The sequence below is a fragment of the Aulostomus chinensis genome, chromosome 1 (assembly GCF_037954235.1).
Source record: "Aulostomus chinensis isolate RoL2024-O1b breed Wild chromosome 1, RoL_Achi_v1.0, whole genome shotgun sequence".
In the NCBI taxonomy this organism is placed as follows: Eukaryota; Metazoa; Chordata; class Actinopteri; order Syngnathiformes; family Aulostomidae; genus Aulostomus; species Aulostomus chinensis.
Window position 1 is genome coordinate 23,514,030 of NC_141320.1, and position 5,246 is coordinate 23,519,275.

Here is a 5,246-nt window from a genome sequence, read left to right on the forward strand (position 1 = left end):
CCTCTGCCAGCTGGAGCCTCTTGGGTCCCGGGAGGCTTCACTCCTGGAGGTGGAAATGATGAGGAGTTTTAAAATCTGCTCCTCTTTCACGCTGACTTGTTTTGTTGGGTTCCCTCTTTCATTCATGTGTGATTTTAGTCTCAGCTCTCTAAACCTGAATGGAGCCAGAACCCATTCTAAAAGAGCTGCTCTTTTAAACTCCTGGAGATCAAGAGGATCCTGCCATGTTTGTCCAGGAGACCCACAGCACAACAGTCAGTGAATGGGGATGCAGGCAGGCTTTTAATGGAGGTCATTTGAAGTCCCAAGTCCAGTTGGAGCAGACGGTGGAGTTTGATTCTCCAGGAGTTTTTGTTGTTGTTTTTTTACCAGTTTCTTTTGGTTTGGAGGAAATCATTCCAGGTGTTTGAAAGAAGGTGAGAGCAACTTTGGAAAATGTTCAACTGGTGTTTTTAAATGTCTTTGCACCAACAAATGGTGGACAGGACAGCTTTTGAGACATTTTAATGCCACCGTTCAACAGTGAATCTGCTGGTTTCCTGTTTTTAGGAGCTGATGGGAGCTGCACAGAGAAGCTCTTTGAGACAGGAACCATTCAGAGCTCCACCCTGCTTCTTCCAGCAGGATCCACAGATCCACCAACACACCAGCTGTTTGATGTGTGGAGGCTTTTGACCAGGATTCCTAGACAGCACAGCTGGACTCACTCAACAGCTAACTTGTTAGCACCGACTAGACAGGAGCGCTTCTATGGTTTTACTCAGTGGTTCAATTTTTTAAGAGATGTCCCATTCAGCCTGTGGGTTTGAGTGATCACTCTTCAGTCTCCTGTTCTGTTTTATTAAAATATTCATTTAAAAGCTCCTGAGAGAGAGAGAGAGGGGGGGAGACAGAGAGAGAGAGAGAGGGAGAGAGAGAGATAGAGGGAGGGGGGAGACAGAGAGAGAGAGGGAGAGGGGGGGTAGACAGAGAGAGGGGGAGAGAGGGGGGAGACAGAGAGAGAGGGAGAGAGGGGGGAGACAGGGAGAGAGAGGGGGGAGAGAGAGACAGAGGGAGAGAGAGAGAGAGACAGAGAGAGAGAGAGGATCAAACTGATCTCAAACTTGACTTCAAAATTCTCTGATTATAATCATTTGTACTCCTTGATAGATTCATCACTACAGTGTCATTGAGGGTCCATTACTATTGCAGTATATTAAAGAATATAAGAACGAGGTTACCATCCATGGAAATATAATATTTCATGTATTGCAGTATATTTTCAAAGATATAACACTTTAATTTTTTTAATAAGAGAGACTTTAATGTGAGACTTTAATGTCTGTCTTTGATCTCTAACTCTGACTCTGATGTCATTGGTGGTGACTGAACTCTACCCCCTGACAGACTGAAGGCTCCTATTGGTGATGTCATCATAAATACATGAAGGTCTTGTTTCAATGGTAGAACATTAAAGCTCATCTTAGTAAAACAATCAAGTTACCTGAACTAAGTTCTTGAAAAAATGACTGTCACTGACTTAAATAAATCAAATCTACTTCAAAGTTCCTTCTGTTGTCATAAGTCAGCCATTTTAAGTGTACTTGTAGTTCCAGAACATTCCAAGAGGAGATGATATGAATCCATTTTGTTAGATGAACTCTGTTCCTCTGCTTTGATGTTGGTGGACCGAGGGGAGTTTGCCTGAACCTGCTTGGACCTGCTGGCTCCTGCTCAGTCCCTCACTCAGCCTCACTCAGCCTCAGCAGCACGGCTCCACTGAGGACTGATTCAGGTTCCTAGCAACCAAATAGGAGGAGAGCTGAACCTTCTTGCTGGGAGGCCACAGTACTGACCACTGCACCATTGTGTCCCCTGAAAATGCCACCACCTTGTTGGGCTTTTCTGTAAAAGCAAGCACACATGAACATAGCAGCTTCTTCACAGGGCTGGTGGCGCAATGGACAACGCGTCTGACTACGGATCAGAAGATTCTAGGTTCAACTCCTGGCCAGCTCGCTTTGAACTTTATACTGAGAAGATGAAGTGAGAACCACTGATCAAAGTCACTGAAGTCCTCCCAGGTTTCCTCCTTGTCTGCTGGAAACATGAACACATGAATGATCCTGCTACCTCTCATGTTCAGCTGCACTTGACAGTGACAGCAGGAGAACAAAAATCCCAGTGTGTCATCAACATTTCCTGTCAATCAATGATAGAAGCTGTTGAGTTTCTGGATCAGAACAAGGAGAAAGGAGCCCCAATGAAAGAGTGATGGTTCTTGATTCTGATTTTGTTCTTCACTCCTACACCAGAGAGTGAAAGTGAGGGCTGGCTGGGAGCAACTGCCTGCTTCAGAGTGGGAGGAGCCTCAGGACTTTCCAGTGAGAGCTGCAAACTTCCACCAGCGCCCAGTGCCAGCAGGTCTTCATGATGAAGCTGAGAAGAACACAACAACACCAGAGCACTGGAGAGGAGCACAACACTTCTTTGCTTCCTGGCCTCTCTCATGTCTGTCTGTCCATCTGGAGCTGGGGGGAGGAGCTTCACATGTTTTTTCTTTTTTAAAAAAGGGAATGTCATGACTTCCTCTGTATGTTAGAATATGAACTACTAAAAATGTTCATCTCCAGTTTAAAGTTAGAATTAAATTTAAAGTAGAAAACTCTTCCCTCTTCAATCCTGTCACTCAGTGTTGTAAACTGTTTCAAACAAATTCTACTGTTCAACAGTTCAAGTGTTTCTAATGAAGCTGAATGTTCTCCTCCACTTTCCTCAGTTGGGTTTCTTTCATGTCCTCCTGAGATCAAAGACAGAATTCTAGTTACTGTCAAAGCCCTGATGACATCATCAGGAATTCTGACCTGTCCAGGGTGAACCCTGCCTCTTGAACAATGTCACCTGGGATCGCCCCCCCCCCCCCCCCACCCATGACCCTTAAAGGATAAGAATAGAAAGTGGATGGAGGGATGGACTCAACACTGAAATCAGCTGATCTGATCCACATTCTAATGTTTCCTGTCCCTCTTTAGGAGTCAATGAGAATAGTAGTGTATATAATAATGTATATCCAACCTTGTAGTATCTTTCCAAAGCTTTTAGTATTTCTTCTTGTTTCTACTTGTAGTTTTAGTGTCTGGATCTTTTCTTTTGATGTCCTGCTGTCTGCTCTTTGCTTTTGGAGCTTCCTTCAACAACTACCAGGCCTCCTGGGTACTGTAGGAAACATGGTCAAGTTCTTCTGACTTCTCCAGGAACGTCCTGCTCACATTGGTCTGTCTTCATTTTGACTCCTCCCACTGCCACAATGACCAGCCTTTATACTCTTGGTGACTGGGGCCCTGGTTGCTGCAGGCCTCAACACCAGCCTGTGGTTGTGAGCAGGGCAGAACAGAACTGACAGTATCTCCCATGCAGGACCTGGGTCAGCGCCTGGTGCCAGCTTGGGCACCACTTTAACCTGGACCCCTGGAAGATCTTCTCCAGGAACTCGCCTTTTTCGGTCGAAACAGCGTGAAACTTCAAGTAAAGAATTAAAATGATTTCATTCACAATGAAGCCTCTGTCAAAAAACAAAGGAACAACTGACTACCTCCCCATTGACTTCACCCTGATAACATGGTAGTCAGAGTAGTGATGCTCAGGTCTGTGGACTCAGAGGAGGGTTCTTCTTTTGGTCACAGGTTTGAAGACCTCAGTGGAAGAGAGAGGAGAGGCAGTAAGAGACCTGCCACACCTCTCCAGTGACCTGGGACATGATGGCAGTGGTGGGATTTGAACCCACGCCTCCTCAGAGACTGGAGCCTTAATCCAGCGCCTTAGACCGCTCGGCCACACTACCTCACTGAGCTGTTCTCTGAGTTGGTCTGCTAAAGGCATGTTGAAGAGGAAGTAACATCATGATATAAAACTTATTCTGAAGGGGGACTCCTTTCCTCCCACGGTCACAGGAAGTGACGACAGCGCCGCTAGAAGCAGGAAAGAAATGGTAAAAGGACTCAGTTTGTACAGAGCCTTTCTACCTCAGCAGCCCTCAAGGAGCTGAACAATGTCCTCTCATTCACACACACTCACACACTGATGCTGAAGGCTGCCATGCAAGGAGCCAACCTACTCATCAGAAGTATTGAGGGGTTCAGTATCTCACTCAAGGACACTTTGACATGGTCACTGGAGAAAGTGAGGATCAAACCAGCCACCCTTTGGTTGCCAGACGGCCACGCCACTCCTGAGTCATGTGACCTGGATAAGATGGTGAACTACAGCTGATCGCCATGCTAGCAAACCCCTTTTGTTTGGTTTGGTTGTTGTTTAGTGACTGTGGATGAATACACAGGAGAAGTTGAGCATAAATTTGTGTTCCCTGTTCACTTGAATATATGCAGGAGTGTGAGGTGGAAATACTACTTGGAGGAGAATGAGAGTTCAGTCTCAGCGCTATGACCTGTGCTGACACTAAAACATGTCAGCCCACAGAACAAAGATGGCAGTCCTCTGGGAAAGCAGGTACACCACACATACATGAAGAAACCCTACAGGAAACAAATATGTTGCCAGAGACTTTTACTCTGTTTTTGTTGTTTACCAAAGTACAGGATTGGAGGGAGACTGATGGTCGCTGTTTGGGTTTTTGGAAAACAAGGAGGCTGTGGGTTCAAGCTGGATTCTCAGAGACTATTTCCCCAACCTCTACATTGGCATCTACACTGTCATCCAGTCATGTGACTGAAGTCATCCAGTCACGTGACTGAAGTCATCCAGTCACGTGACTGAAGTCATCCAGTCACGTGACTGAAGTCATCCAGTCACGTGACTGAAGTCATCCAGTCACGTGATTGAAGTCATCCAGTCATGTCAGTGATGTCACTTGGCAGGACTCTCACTGCCATCACATTCCAGAAAAGAATCCAGACTCCACCTGTGGCTCCATGATAACTGATGGACCTCTGGTTGGAGGCTGGACGATGATGTTTGGACTGGAAGGAAAACTCCTTGTCCAAATTCCATTGTGTTCAAGTTTAAAGTCCCACAATCAGAAGTAGCTGAATCTGACAGGTGGAGGTTTGGAACTACAAGATGGTGATGTTTTCTTGACTTGATGCTCTGACTGTCAGGGTAGATGACAGCTTCTTCTGCTGCTGCATCTGAGTGGCTAGGATTGGAGGTTTTACCCTCCAAGGTTGTTTGGTTCCAGGGGAAATTCTAAAATTCCAGTCCCCAACCTTGGCTGTTCTGAAACTCTTCTCCTGAATCACTCCTGAGCTGCA

General features: G+C 45.9%; 2 non-coding genes across 2 annotated transcripts; one reads left to right on the forward strand and one right to left on the reverse strand.

Annotated features, from left to right (window-relative positions):
- The first annotated feature begins 1,925 nt into the window (after positions 1-1,925).
- Positions 1,926-1,998, forward strand: trnar-acg (transfer RNA arginine (anticodon ACG)). Its single transcript has one exon. It is a non-coding gene; the product is annotated as a tRNA-Arg (tRNA).
- A 1,740-nt stretch (positions 1,999-3,738) lies between these two features.
- trnal-aag (transfer RNA leucine (anticodon AAG)) lies at positions 3,739-3,820 on the reverse strand. Its single transcript has one exon. It is a non-coding gene; the product is annotated as a tRNA-Leu (tRNA).
- Positions 3,821-5,246: the final 1,426 nt, after the last annotated feature.